This window comes from Xenopus laevis, chromosome 5S (genome assembly GCF_017654675.1).
Source record: "Xenopus laevis strain J_2021 chromosome 5S, Xenopus_laevis_v10.1, whole genome shotgun sequence".
Lineage (NCBI taxonomy): Eukaryota > Metazoa > Chordata > Amphibia > Anura > Pipidae > Xenopus > Xenopus laevis.
Genome location: NC_054380.1, coordinates 28,976,856 through 28,992,729, shown reverse-complemented (window position 1 = coordinate 28,992,729; position 15,874 = coordinate 28,976,856). Strand labels below are relative to the sequence as shown.

At 40.7% G+C, this 15,874-nt stretch overlaps 1 long non-coding RNA gene across 1 annotated transcript; it reads right to left on the bottom strand.

The window, feature by feature from the left end:
* Positions 1-3,245: 3,245 nt before the first annotated feature.
* Positions 3,246-8,144, bottom strand: LOC121394172. The gene is made up of 3 exons (XR_005961531.1): positions 7,857-8,144; positions 6,276-7,150; positions 3,246-3,827 (listed from the first exon to the last, which is right to left on the bottom strand). It is a non-coding gene; the product is annotated as an uncharacterized LOC121394172 (long non-coding RNA).
* Positions 8,145-15,874: the final 7,730 nt, after the last annotated feature.

The window sequence follows — 15,874 nt, the reverse complement described above, 5'->3', positions numbered from 1 at the left end:
GCTGGAAGGCAGGAAAAGGCAGTTTTGGGGAGATTTGTCGCTCCGAAGTAGCGGAGATTTGTCGCCAGGCGACTAATCTCCCTGAATCTGACCGGGTGTCTCTAATAGGACAGTGTTGTGTGTTCAATACTGTCACATTTTGTGTGTGACACTAAATGCAAAATGTCTGTAAGATAAGGAGATAAAAGAGTAAAAAGGATGAGGAAAAATGAGAGAATTAAAGAGGGGAGAGACAGAATGAAATGAAGGCACATCAGTGTATATAGCTCCAGTCTGAGTTTCCATTGTGCCCAGGAAAGGGTTCTCTGTGACGTTGTATCTGTAGCAATTGAATTCTTTGTCTTCTACATTCAGACATCATTATAATAGTTATAGTTACCTTGCTTTAAAGGCCTATCAAAGTCTGAAAGTGAGAATTCATTAAAAAAGTCACCTTAACTTACTTTTAGTCCCTGCCACCTTCACCCCTTGATTTAATGGAGATATTTCATCTATAATCCCCATGGTTTAACTATGGAGTTATTACATTTGCAGATTGCATTGCCATGTCGTGCAATCCCATATAATCAGCATCATGGGGGAAAGTCTTGTCGAGCAATAAGCCTTTATGCTGTTTATGGCCAAAAAAAATTATAATCATCATTATTTTTGCTATTATATTAATATAATCATATGGTGCAATCCTGCTGAGAGCATAGTAGTGTTCTACATGACAGAAACGTCACCCATAGGGGCAGATGTATCAAGGGTCGCATATCGAGGGTTAATTAACCCTCAATATTCGACTGCCAAATTAAAATCCTTCGACTTTGAATATCGAAGTCGAAGGATTTTGCGCAATTCGTTCAATCGAACGATCGAAGGAATAATCGTTCGATCGAACGATTAAATCCTTCGAATCAAACGATTCGAAGGATTTTAATCCATCGATCGGAGGATTATCCTTCGATCAGAAAATTGTTAGCAAGCCTATGGGGACCTTCCCCATAGGCTAACATTGGCCTCGGTAGGTTTTAGGTGGCGAACTAGGGGGTCGAAGAAATTTTTAAAGAGACAGTACTTCGATTATCGAATGGTCGAATATTCGAACGATTTTTAGTTCGAATCGTTTGATTCGAAGGTCGTAGTCGAAGGTCGAAGTAGCCAATTCGATGGTCGAAGTAGCCAAAAAAAACATTTGAAATTCGAACTATTTTCCCTCTATTCCTTTACTCGAACTTAGTGAATGGGCCCCATAGTGTTCCTTTTATTTGTTATTCAGTAATGTTAGTTGCCATAAGTCCCAATTCTGAGCCATTATTCCTAGACTTCAGCAGCAGACCATTATATATTGATAGGAACACCTCCGAGAAGCTAAGTAGTATGACAGTATGAATTCTGCTGTGAAGAAGCCATTTGCTATAATGGGTAACTGAATAAATGGCACAATAACCCGATTTTAAATACTCTACATTCTGACCGTTTTCTCTCTTTTCTGTTGGTGTATACGTGATTTCCTATGAGGATTTCTGCAGAGATATTTGAAGATACAGCTGAGAATAAACTGAGCAAAGGCAGTAAAATGTAACTTATATTAAGACCGTTTTGGCTTTATTATAATAACTGTTCATCATACTAAAAGAGTGTGGCTATTATCATCTAGAGTTACATATTCCTAATTGCCACTGGAAAGCATCATTAAGCCTAAAGCATTGTGGCTTTTAGAAGTAATTAAGGTTTTTTTAATGTTATGAAGAGTGGAAAAATATGTAAATATGCCATTGAAGCAAACAAGTAACTCTACCATTAGGCCTGAATGTCCACTGCCTTATTCAGCTGCCTGTTGTACAAATATCTTCATATTGACACTTATTAGGACATGTTTAAAATGGGAAACCATGGCACAATTTTACAGGTACAGTTGTGTTCAGAATAATATCACTAACCTGATCAATCACTGTTTTTGGTAGAAATGATATTTCTACATGGCAAATAATTCACTAGTAATCAGGGTCAGACTGGTGGGTGCAAGGCTGCCACCCCAGGGGCTTCCACACCCCTTAAGGGGCCCGCTGTACCCCCACACACCCCTACAGGGGTCGCCACCACTTGCCCTCCCCCGAGCACGTGTAAATTAAACCTTCAGGGCGTCAGGGGAAGGAGATCAGTAGCCTGGGGAAGTGTCAATGGGGATCGGGTCCAAACCCTGAGTGTAGTAAAGTAATAGAAAATCAACGGTCATGACATTCATGCTGCTGATTCTGGAGTTTAACATGTTTTATTGTGTTTTACATAAACAAGCAAAATTGTATCAGAGTCAAATACTGGGCTATGAAGCAAACGTATACAGCTTAGGATGTCTAATGGCATGGGAAAGAAAAGAACAAAAACCAAAAAAAAGAACAAAAAACAGCTACTAATAATTGATGGCGACACCGCCAAAACTGTTCTTAGAGCTGAAGCAAGAAAATTAAATTAAACCATACATAATTACGCTCAGCAAATTACTAATTGATAATCAAGAAAAATAAATTGTCTTGCAGTGATAAATGGATACAATTAGGTGACTGTAAACCTCAGGTATATGGAATTAAACATTAGGGTAGGACTACACAGACTTTTTCGGCGTTGATCCGACGCGGCACAACTGTCGGATGCAGACGGAGTGTGCAGTGCGTTCAAGAGCCAAGGCTCTATGTGGGACATGCACTAAAAATCGTAGTTGCGTCTGCTTCACCGCACTTCACCAGGCATAGTTTCGACAGTGCTCCGGAAATTCACTAAAATCCGAAGTTGCGCTCAGGGGTAGCATAAGGTTGCGAAGTTGCGCTTGCGTTGATTCGCTAAGCGAAGCGAAGTTACGCTAGCGATGGTTAATTTGCATACGGCGCAAAATTCGAATTTCAATGGAAGTATTCGTAGCAACACTACACAAGCCTGGGAAACCTTCAAAACATCAAATAAAATTGCCATGAGTTAGGAAATGTAGGGGGGAAGGAGGGGAGCCCCAAAAAAAATTTCGATCTTTTTCAGCCTATCACCCATAATAAAGAAAAAACGCCAGCGTTTTTTGGGACTTAGAAAAAATGTTAACTTTTTTTGAAGCAATCCCTATCTACTCTATTGCACTGCGCCTGGTCTGAGGTGGCGAAGGAAGTCTAATGTAACAGGTAGCGTTCAGAACAATGCGCGCGTTAGTGAATTTGCGTAGTTACGTCCGTTGCGCAAATTCGCCAGGCGTAAGGGTGCGAAGTTACACTAGCAAAGTTACGCCAGCGTCAATTAGTGAATTTGCGAAGTAACGAAAATGCCCAACGCTAGCGAATTTGCCCCTATGTGGGATAAGACTGGGAATATTCACACAAACAATATGGACCATAATCAGCATATTGAATGGATATTTATTCAGGAGACACATCACTCTGGAGAGCCTGGATTCGTTTTAATTCATCTGAATTACACAAATTTGCCATGTGAGTTTAATTACTTGAAGCTACTTTTGGATTTCCAAAGGGAAACCTGTCCTGACTTGCAGTGTACGGTATTGAGTCCAGCCATTTCTCTGCATGAGAGCCAGTGCACATCAACATGTAACAGCAACAGACTGCAGCATTACTGAACATGTGGGTTGTCGTTTATTCCTAAACCCAAGGCCAAGAGGTATAGAATTTGACCATGTCTGTCAGTTTTCTTTCTGGCTGATCCGCAGTATTATGAGAAGAGGTGGGTATGATATATGGCTCCCTGTCAAAACTCAGATCTCCAAGAGCATGCTTTTTATTTCCACATTCAAACAAGGAAAATCCAAATGCTGAATCGTCTCATGGGGAAGGTCCATTGACGTAGCGCTAGTGGGAAGAGCATGAAACGTTAACAAGAATAAAAAAAAGACTTCAAAGGCACACAAGAAGTCCCTGACATCTGCGAAAAAAACTTTTCAGTATTGAAATCTATATTTTATTAGTCCAACAATTAAAAGTGTATACATAGGGGCAGGGAGATGCTCAGGCCTAACACATTTCATGCCAATAGAGAGGCCAGGCATTTCACACTGCTAAGAAACAATGAGGATATCACTGTAGCGAGTTTGGGAAGGTTATTGAGTGTGTCTGCCCCTTCAGCAATGGCTGAGAGTGTGTTTCCTTTTCACTTTATATTTTGATTCTCAGTCTTTGAAATGCCTTTACATGATCAAATGTTGTGCTGAAATATGTCTTGCAGTCAGGGCCCAGAAGATAATGTACCAGAGGTACCTGGGATTAGTTATTCAGACGCCTGCTTTCATTACACTTTTATTGAGCTAATGGTTCTAAAAAGGATTTTGCTTCATATTTAGAAATGAAATGTTGTCATGTTTAAAGCCTGCTGATGTCAGTGATATATGTAATCTCTCTATTATAAATTATAGTCATAACTAGGATAGTCTTGTGTGGATTTTGTCTGGTAATTGGGTAAAGCCATATTTATACAGGTATTAAAATGATTGTGGGTTGAGTAGTATCCGGAGCGGGAGTTAAAGGGTGTAGTTACACAGAGCTGTGTGTGTGTGCATAGGAGGGTCCCTTTGCTCTGGAATAACAATTTACAGATCTGGAAGCAGAGGCGAGGGTGCCATGGCCACCAAACACATTGGACTCCTGCTGGGGTGCAGCTGCGGGTGTCTCTGATGCCAGTCATTCCCATCCCCATCTCATGCTGATGTGCAGCTTCTGGCTGGGGTGACACTCATTTTTACTGAGCAGCCAAGCTTTTTTTATTAGAATGACTGAACCAGATCCATTGCAGCTTCTCACTATCTCCATCGATCGCACACCAAACTTTCTGTTTTTAGTCTTATCTGAGTAACCCGACACCTATCCAACAGGCCTGGTTGGGTGCACTCAGAACTAGCCAACAAACGCCTGGGTGCAGGTTTAAAAAAGCATTACATAACATTAATAACAAAACGCACACCAAGGACTTTATATGTGGAAAAAGCAAAACATTTTTATTTCAACGTTCCTGAAGACGGCCCGAGGAGCCGAAACGTTGAAATAAAATGTTTTTGTTTTTTTCACGTATAAAGTCCTTGGAGTGTGGTTTGTTATAAATGTTTTATATATATATATATAAATATATATATATATATATATATATATATATATATATATATATATATATATATATATATATATATATGTGTATTTCATCATTTGGCAGTTATTACCAACCTGTGGCTGTCAGCTGCAGCTTAGAGCACAATGGACTTACACTGTAGGGCTAAACATATCCGACACCTGACTGTCCAACGTCTCATTACAATGAATATGGTGTTTTCAGAAATATTGCAGAATTCACCCATAGCACCCAGTGTGGTCAGTCTGCTGCATGAGCCACAGGTCTATCATAGACACAAGGAAGCTGTAGTCACAACAGGGGGTCTATTTCTGCAGCTTTGGCTGTTGCACTACTGCAGCAAAATTGCAGTGCCATTGTCTATAGTAGGGATGCACCGAATCCAGGATTCGGTTCGGGATTCGGCCTTTTTCAGCAGGATTCGGATTCGGCCGAATCCTTCTGCCTTGCCGAACTGAATCCTAATCTTAATTTGCATATGCAAATTAGAGTTGGGGAGGGAAATCACGTGACTTTTTGTCACAAAACAAGGAAGTAAAAATGTTTTCCCCTTCCCACCCCTCATTTGCATATGCAAATTAGGGTTCGGGTTCGGCCGAATCCTTCACAAAGGATTCGGGGGTTCGGCCGAATCCAAAATAGTGGATTTGGTGCATCCCTAGTCTATAGCAGTGATCCCCAACCAGTAGCTCGTGACCAACATGTTGCTCACCAACCCCTTGGATGTTGCTCTCACTGGCAACATCCAAGGGGTTATTTTTAAATTTCAGGCTTGGAAGAAAGTTTTAATTGCATAAAAACTAAGTATAGTGCCAAGTAGAGTCTCCTGTAGGTTGCCAGTCCATAGGGGCAACCAAATGACCAATCACAGCCCTTATTTGGCACCACAAGGGACTTTTTCATGCTTGTGTTGCTCCCCAACTCTTTTTACATTTGAATGTGGCTCACTGGGTAAAAAAGGTTGGGGACCCCTGGTCTATAGCAACCAATCAGCAATGAGTTTTGATCAGTCTGCTGCAAATTGGAGAATAATAACAAATACAATTAAACCCCTGTTTTACATTTTTCGGGGCCAAAAATGGTGTAACATCTGGGAACATGGCTATCCATAATCTATAAGAAATATAGAACCACATCTCCCTCTTTTCTGGGCACTCAATCACAAGTCACTCTGAGCATACCTCCCAACTGTCCTGTTTTCTGCGGGACAGTCTCGATTTTGACAGCTCAGCCACAGTCCCGCGTTTCTTACTGAAATTTCAGAGTTTCTCTTTGATCTCCTGCACTGACGCCAGAAAAAGATATAAAGGCGGAAATGTAATAAAATTCACAAAGAACTATACAATTCGCAATCGCTATTTTACTGTCGTGTGAGGGGTTTGTGAAGTTTTTAAACTTTGCATACATTTATTCACATTGAGACTGATGTCTGTGCTAATGACCAATATTACATTCCCCCCAAAGTTTCTGAAACGTAATTAAAATAAGAGGCTTTTTGGCGGAGAGCCCAGAACTCTGAGCAGCTGCACTTACATACATTTGTAACAATTTAAGATAAGCAAAGATACAATTGCAACTAATAAGATAAGCAGGTGTCTTGGTGGCATTATATACAGACTCTATACATATTCTACAAACTAGGGGTGAGGCAGGCAAGACATGGGCTGTGTTATTGATATGTAGCCAAATGCAATGGCTCAAACCTGCTCAAAAGCAGCATTGTGCTGTTTATCACTGGAATGTCATTTATTTGATTGCTATATTGCGTGTGTAGTATGGCATCTCCATCTCTTATTAACAAACAGATACATTCCAATAAAGGACAAATATGTCCCTTATTCATTAGAAGTTCCAGCATATTATTTGTAGCCTCTCCCTCCTTTCTGGCAGCTCATGGGTTAAACAGTCAGTTTGCTTTAGGAAATCTCCCAGTGTGTCAGCTCCTTCATGTGCCTGTGGGTGCTGCTGGTTTGTAGGGAGAAGATCGGCCCAGTATGAAGCATCTGGCTCAGCAAGCAGCAAAGAGGAGCAGCCGAGACAACATTTGAAGAGAATCCTGGAGAAAAAATGGTTACAAGAAGGAAATAGTGAGGAAAATACTGAATTATCTGAACTACAACAGCAACTACATGTCCATGTTTGCAAGGCCTGGAATGGTTTAATCCCTGTTAAATATTTTACTGAACGTGGCCTTATCTTTTATACCTGAGCCTGCACTGCACATGTTGGCCTGTAGGGGGAGCCTGAGCCTATTAGCAGAGCTGCACCTAAACACCACACTATTAAGTGCAAATTTTCACTTGTTCTTTTCTTTAGAAACTGTTACTCACAATAAATGCAATTTTGTTCTTTGTTTTTTATTTGGTTGGTGGGAGTGTTACATCATAAGACTTGGGGAATGTAAGGGTAAGTTGTGCCTTCATGAAATGCAACTGAATTGTAACGCCCTCAATATAACTTGTCTTGGTCTCCTTCTTCATTGCACTTTACTTTTTTGCACTGTGCCTTTGCCAGTCTTCCTTCATTCTCTAAATTCACTGCTTCTGAACCTTGGGACCCAAATTGCCAGTGAATGAGCTAAATGCTGCTTTAGAAATGGAGTTGTTACCTGGCTGGTAAATTACACAGGTTAAGGCTGGAATTACAAATATGTTTGCCCCCCAGTGTTTCAGAGACAGCAAACTAGATGAGAAATGATGTGGGTGCATCTTGGCTCTGGCTCTTGCCCAACCCTCCCAAACCATAACTCTGTTCTGCCTCACCCTCGATTGTACTCCCTGCTCAGCTGCTTCAGAGGATTTCAGGTGACATTTCTGTGCAATTCACTGGAACAGGTAAGTAAGGATCTACTAACAGCAGGTCACACACCTGTAGGTGACAGGGTAAGAAAGGGTTACATTAGGGTGATTCGGGAGCATTGCTTGATAAAGGGGGCAACCCCGAAACGTTGCATGCTGCAATAAACACTTAGCAAGGTATAACCTGCTTGCATTACCTGTGTGCCGGTGAATTCTTGTTGCACTCTCACACTCTCATATGCATACACTCTCACACACTCACACTCTTATATACACACACACACACTCACACTCTCATATACATACACTCTCACACACTCACACTCTCATATACACTCACTCTCATATACACACACTCACACTCTCATATACACACACTCTCAAAAATAAATAGTCATCAACCTAACCATGCCAATAGCTATTGCTGAATGTACCCATTTTTGATTATTAATTGCATTGTAAGGAATAGGCAGAACTCTTAGCATCAACAACACAAACAGACTCATCCAAATAATCAGCCCTCAGGCCAAGAGCCGGATCATCTGCACAGAACCAACAGGGGCCGAGCCCATGGTTTTGGTTTGGGCTCACAACTGCCCAATATGTTGAGGACAAATCTACAACTGATATGTACTTGTGTATGGAGGTTTTACACGGCAGCCTCGGCACCCTTGGGTAAAACGACTAATGTAATGATTAGTGTAGTATACTATTTAGCATTCATACCAGGGAATTTAGCATTAAGCACTGCTATTCCCCGCATCACTACTAGTCATGGAATGTGAGAGCTATAATTCAGTAACAACAGAAGGAATGCAGGCTGAACTTCAATACACGTTGTATGAAGGAGGCCAGAAAGCATCCGCAGTGTGAACACTTGAGAAAGGGTCCTTGCTGACTTGAAACATGTCGTGTATTTTGGAATAAACGTTTTGCAGCACAGTACTGAGGATGCTTTGTGGCCTCCTTCATACAATGTGTATTCATTAATCTTTTGGTCTTTACGGTGTGACCCAATTAAGAAGGTGAGCCCACTTACTAAAAGTTAAGGGAAGCGCTGGAAAAATTGCATAGGATTGTAGGCTGAACTTATTGGTATTGCCCAGGGCCCTCTCTTTACTAGCCCTTCCTTCTGTATCTGGAATATATAGCAGAGAGGTGCCAGTGGAACATTATCCATTCAGCTGTACAGGGCAGTAGTGATGGGCGGCTTGACAAAAATTTGACCCACACCCAAACCTAACCTGCCTGCTCCTGCACCCCTATTTATAGACCGACCTACCCATCTCTGATGTCACATAAGAGGGTGAGACGGGCTCGAGTCTATAAATGGAGGCTGTCTGAGCTGAAAGCTGGCAGAGTAAGGTTACAGGTGGAGAGAGAGGAAGACCCACAAGCCGCAAAATGTGTGTGGAAGTCGCCCAGTACCCACTTTATCCATTGGTAAACCCGTGAATTGGGAAGGTATCAGGCCCTCACATCACTACATACTTCATACCATGGCTATGATTGTCACCTACCTAGGAAAAAATAACAGCCATCCTATAGTTTTATGTTGTTTCCATTTTAATACCTGGCATCAAGCACCATTTTTACAACCAGGTGGGAAGCTTAGCCCTGGCCCTTACACCTGTAAATATAAAGTTATTCTCACCACTGAGCACCTAACAATATACTGAGGCATCTGGGCTCGTCCCTATGTAGTGCTGCAGCAATTGGCTCTATGAATAGGGCAATGGCCGAGGAGCTGCAATGATTTGTATTGTGAGTTTCCTGGAGAGGAGGGGAAGGTGACATGTGTATGGAGATGCTGATTTCATTGCCGGCTGCCTGAGAGCTCAAGTGCTGATAAGGTTGGATAAAGTGTACATTGGGGGGGAGGCCTAACCTGCAGCTGTATGCTAATGGGGACAAATCCACTGCCTTCATCATTAAACAAGAAGGCACTAGGAGCACACATGACTGAGCAAACACACAGTGCTGACAAGGGACAGGACTAAAATATCTCCCATGTACAAACAGACGGGCCAAACCAAGGCACCAGAACAAGAGGCTCAGATCAGGTCACCAGCAGAAAGTGTGTCTGTATGTGGCCACTTGTCAACTGCCATTGTTCCATCTTCCATTTCCATAGCGACTGGAGAACAAGTAAATAGTAAGGGATCTAAACTGGGGAACCTGTTCTTTCCATAAGAATAATTAGCACTTTAACCCCACCAAGCAACCATCCAACCCTCCTGCTTCTGTACATAGTGATTAATCTTCCTAATACTGCCCTGCCTGCTCTCTCTTCAGCCAGTGGGCAATTCTCCCTGCTCAGGATTGTGGCATCATTACTGATATTAACTGTCGTGTTGAGTAGCCTGACACTCACCCTGCTACCCTGGCACAAGACTAACACACTGGAGAGACTTTACATTAGAAACCCCAAATACAGTAAACTATTTCATATTTATTTTGGGGCTGCTTTATAACGTGCCAGCCAATGTGCCTGAAACAGCCCCGTGTGCCCTTGGATGTTTTATAGAAGGATTAATTATCTATAAGTCCCATTATTTTGCACCTGTACTTGCTGAACTGCACCCAGATACTATGCTCCTTGTGAGCCGAGTGCCAGTAGGCAATGTAAAGCATATATATATATATATATATACTGTATATGTTGTATATAGGGTTGCCACCTTTTCTGGAAAGAAATACAGGCCTTCTTATAAATGTATCTTTTTTCCCTATTAATAACATTGGGATCAACCATCATTTTTACCGACCAGGCCGGTAAAATACCGGCCAGCTGCCAACCCTAATTGTATATGAAGCAGATTCCCATATATCGAGTCCCAGCTCCCCAATGAGAATTCTAATAAAAATCATCATGAAATGCAACTTCCCAACATATTTTTTAGCATAAAATTCTCATTTATTTTCTCTCCCATCCGAATGTCAACTTTTTGTTTCAGAATGTGGCACCCCATCCGGCCTTTTCCTTTCTCTGGCTCCTTCATTCCTTCCTATTATGGATGTAATTATTTAACGGAGATCCATACCAGCTTTATGCTAATGAGGGGAACAAAGGCTGGGGGTCTGGGGAGGGCTGGAAGGTGAATAGAAGGAAAATTGAAAGAAGGGAGGAGGCTTTGGGGTGAAAGTGCAGGGGGGGAATATGTTTGGAGGATGATTGTGTGAGACTATGCCTGGGTGTGTCACACTCGAGTCTGTATATACAGTACATTCATTTGTTCAAAAAATCAGCACAATTCGCCATGATTTTTTTTTTCTTACCCTCAAAACAAAAGTTTAACTGCACCCACCACAATCCCCTGCAAAACTTGTGCTCTGGATTTCTTAATTTCCCCCCTCCACAAAAGAAATTTTAGCACAATTAAACCAGCTGTGCTGCCATAAAAAAAAAATCAGAAGATCCACATCTTAAACTCAGATTTATTGACAATTGGTCTCTTTATTTCGATCCAAGTAGATCCTGGAAACAAATCTACATTTTTGGAGCGGTTAATTCCACCATGTGAGGTTTGGTTTTATGTTGGTCTGTTATTTAATATTAATTGATGGGTCTGTTGGCTCATTTTTCTTTTTATTGTAGTTATTGTGCTTACATTTAAACGTTGGTTATATATTCTTGTGATGTAAACTGAATAGCATATGTATTGTATGTAATCGTATTGTGCTTAACATGATCTGTTAAAACATAAATTCTTTTATGCTTTGGAAAACCTAATAAAAATGATGAAAACAAACTTTGTACCCAGAAACCGGCCAGGCGCCCTAGGCAACCTGGTGGGCCACGGCGCCGACTCAGTGCACGCGAAACTGCGCATGCGCAAAACTACGCTCCAGCGCACATGCTCAAAGCTTTGCTACAGCACAAAATGGTGTGCACGCATGCGCAGAGGCGCATTTTTGTGAAAGTTACACTCGGCAGTCTGGGAGAGACGGGACCGGACACGGGGTAGGCGACAGAGCAGGTACGTGCCTGTCGCCCCCCCAGCTTTGCGCCCTAGGCACGTGCCTACTCTGCCTACCCCTATTTCCGGCCCTGTTTGTACCCGTTTATCCATTTGGGGCAAACAGGTGCAACTTGTGCCTGAGAATGAAGGGGTGGCACCTTCAGCTGCACCGAATTCATTCAGCACAACAGAGAACACCTGTAGGTACAAAGGGAGGCCTGTACTCAAAGCACAAACCAGCTTTAAATCACTGAATAAGAAACTGTGTTTGGGAGAAGGACACTAACATTATTTCGTTCCCTTACAGACCCCAGCAGTGGGCAAGTCTGTGATGCCTGTGTGTGGCTGCTCTCTATTATATCTATATTATATTTGTTTTACATCCGTTTTATATTTGTATTATATCTGTATTATATTTGTTTTATATCTGTTTTATATTTGTATTATATCAGTATTATATTTGTTTTATATCTGTATTATATTATTATATCTGTATTATATTATTATATCTGTATTATATTTGTTTTATATCTGTATTATATAATTATATCTATATTATATTATTATATCTGTATTATATTATTATATCTGTATTATATTTCTTTTATATCTGTATTATATCTTTATTATATCTGTATTATATCTGTATTATATTATTATATCTGTATTATATTTGTATTATATTATTATATCTGTATTATATTTGTTTTATATCTGTATTATATTTGTTTTATATCTGTATTATATTTGTTTTATATCTGTATTATATTATTATATCTGTATTATATTATTATATCTGTATTATATCTGTATTATATTTGTTTTATATCTGTTTATATCTGTATTATATTATTATATCTGTATTATATTTGTTTTATATCTGTATTATATCTGTATTATATTTTTATATCTGTATTATATCTGTATTTTATCTGTTTTATATCTGTATTATGTCTGTATTATATATGTATTATATTATTATATCTGTATTAGATATGTTTTATACCTGTATTATATTATTATATCTGCATTATATCTGTATTATATCTGTTTTATATCTGTATTATATCTGTACTATATAATGTGCAAATGATTACAGATGGCTGCAGAGCTGTGATTGATGTGGCTCTAGGCTGGAACGAGTGTCACCATATTGCTCTCCTGGTGCACTAACGCCTGCAGTTGCTGCAGAGATGCTCAGACTCACACCTGCCAATCACTCTTCTACTCCATAGTCTACAGTAGATCTGTGCCCACAGGCTGTGCTTCAAAACTGCCCCACTATTCAGCAGCTGTAACTGCCAGTGGCACTGACACCTTGTTGGAGAGAGCAGGGGTTGATGGTTCACTTTGGGGCGTAGGTTGCATTCAAAGGGAAATGAAGTGCCTTTCAAGCTGCCCTCAGGAAATACAACCTGATTGTTTTACAGTCTTCAAACTAGAAATACTGCAGGTGGCAGAGCACCCTGATCCACCCTGTGTGCCAGCACCCATATTCATAAAATTGCTAGAAGCTGCAGGTCAATAACAGCAACGGGTCAAGTGCCCTTTTGCAAAGTTTGCCCCTGTGTGTTTAGTTTTTGTGCATAAAAATGCTAAAACAAATTTATTGTTACGGTTTACCTCCCCTTTAAGTTCAAGTCCATGTAATACTAGAAAGTGCAAAGTATTTGAGCAGGAGAGAGAAAGGAATAGTTCAGCATTCATTGCATGTGTGTGTGTGTGGGGGGGGTGATTTGTGTGAGTTCAGTCGGAGCTGTTGCTGTTGCTTCTTCCCCCAAACAAAACAATCCCCTGATTCCTTCAAATACAAAAGCCTCACTTGGCCCTGCACTGGGGTCAAACACTACACAAACAACATTCTGACAATATAGAAGCAGCAGCACAACTTCTCCCCACACAATCAGGGACAGAGACAAAAGGCCACAAGGAGAATCGGCCTCCAGCTTGTTATTGATCACAACAGAAAGATGCAGCAGGGCAGACACAAAGGCAGGACAGATGTCAGGCTCATCCACAATTATGTTCCGCATTCAGCAAGCTGCGCAGCACAGGCACAATACTCCCTGTAACAGGACAAATTGCTCTGCTGCTGCTTCTCCTCTCCCCTCATTTGCCAAACACTAAAATATATAACATTTATAATAACATATATAATAACATAACATATATAATAACATAACATATATAATAACATATAATAACATATAATAACATATATAATAACATAACATATGTAATAACTTATATAATAACATATATAATAACATAACATATATAATAAAATATATAATAACATGACATATGCAATAACATATATAATAACATATATAATAACATATAATAACATAACATATATAATTAAATATATAATAACATAACATATGGGAGGGTTGTCTCTGGCTCCTTTTTATCATCAGATTCATTATGTATAATCCCATTGCGCCCCATTTACAGGGCCTGATACCTCTTCTATTGATCCGGGAATCAGTAGCCCTTTTTTTAACCCCCTTATCCCAGAAGGGTAAGGCAAAAAAGCCATAATCTCATGCCTCAGGCCTAGACTGGGATACAAAATAGCCCCCGTCATTCCAAGTACACGAAGGCCCACCAGCCCACTAAATAGTGACAAGTGTTTATGGCATTTTACAGCAGCCCCTTTGGCATTTGCCACAATCCACAGATTGCCAGTCTGGGACAATGCATCACAATGGCATATTATTAGCACTGGGGGTTTCTGGGAGTTGTAGTTGTAAGTTGGACATCCCTGGCTGAAATACGTATATTGCTTCTTTTGGAATAAGACATGTGGAGCATTATCTTCCTAATTACATTTAATCATAAGATTGGGAAATGCCATACTGTTTCCACTGAGGATAAAACAACATAAGTAGCCTCTATTGAAACTGTCACAGCGCCCTCCTGTGGCCACACTGTGTAGCTGACATAGGGGAATAGTTGTATGTGTGTGAATTTGGAGGACAGCGAGCAGTATGGCAAGACCCTGCATGTATATCCAGTCTAATGTAATATACAGGAAAGGAACTTATCAACTGTACCTCACACTAATTTGCCTGTGTTAGAGAATATAGATGGAAATTTCCCCATTGTTTAGCCTGGAGCAGTGTCAGACTGGCCCACCGGGATACCAGGAAAACTCCCAGTGGGCCCAGGTATCAGTGGGCCTCTTCTTTCTAACCATTTGGTCTATTTCATGGTCATTCCCTATTTCTTTATGGGAAACAAATGCTTAATAATGGAAGAATATAGTAAGTAAATATAAAAGACTAGGAGAATAAAGAGGTTGAGTGAGGAGAGGAGGAATAATAGTTTGGAAAGTGGGCCCATGGTCTGCGGTTTTCTGATGGGCCCCTGGCATCCCAGTCCGACACTGGCCAGGAGTCACTGGGGGCCATTCCAACACAAACCTGGACACCCGGACACTACTGTGCACCAATATCCTAATATGTAAAATTAGGGGCTATAATATTGCTTATAACGGACAGGTGCGACTGAAAATTAAAATAGGTCCTGGCATTTCAGGTACACAGAGGCCCAATCAGCCCACATAGAGGCCCAAACAGCCCCCACTTAATACTGACTTTCTATGGGACCTTATAGCAGCCCCTTTGGCATTTGCCAGAACTCACAGATTGCCAGTCCGGGCCTTATAACAGACACATTTCAGGAATTCATTCAACGCTGGCGACATTAACCAGGAACCAAGTACAACCAATGAAATCACTAAGGAACTATGGGATTGGGGAATATGTAGCCCAGAATGGGCAGGTTATTCATGGACTGTGTGTCTGATATAACATTCAACAATGAAAGTAGCCGATAACTTTTATGCATCAAAGGGGGTGATCCCAAACTTTATTCCATGGTGTTCTCCACACTGTTCACAAGATCAAACGTTTCAGGAGTCGGACCTCATGGCCCTTCGTCAGTGATGATATAACATTCAGCCCTATAGCCGTACAAAGGGTCACCTTTCCCTCTCTAAACTCTGATTTCGAG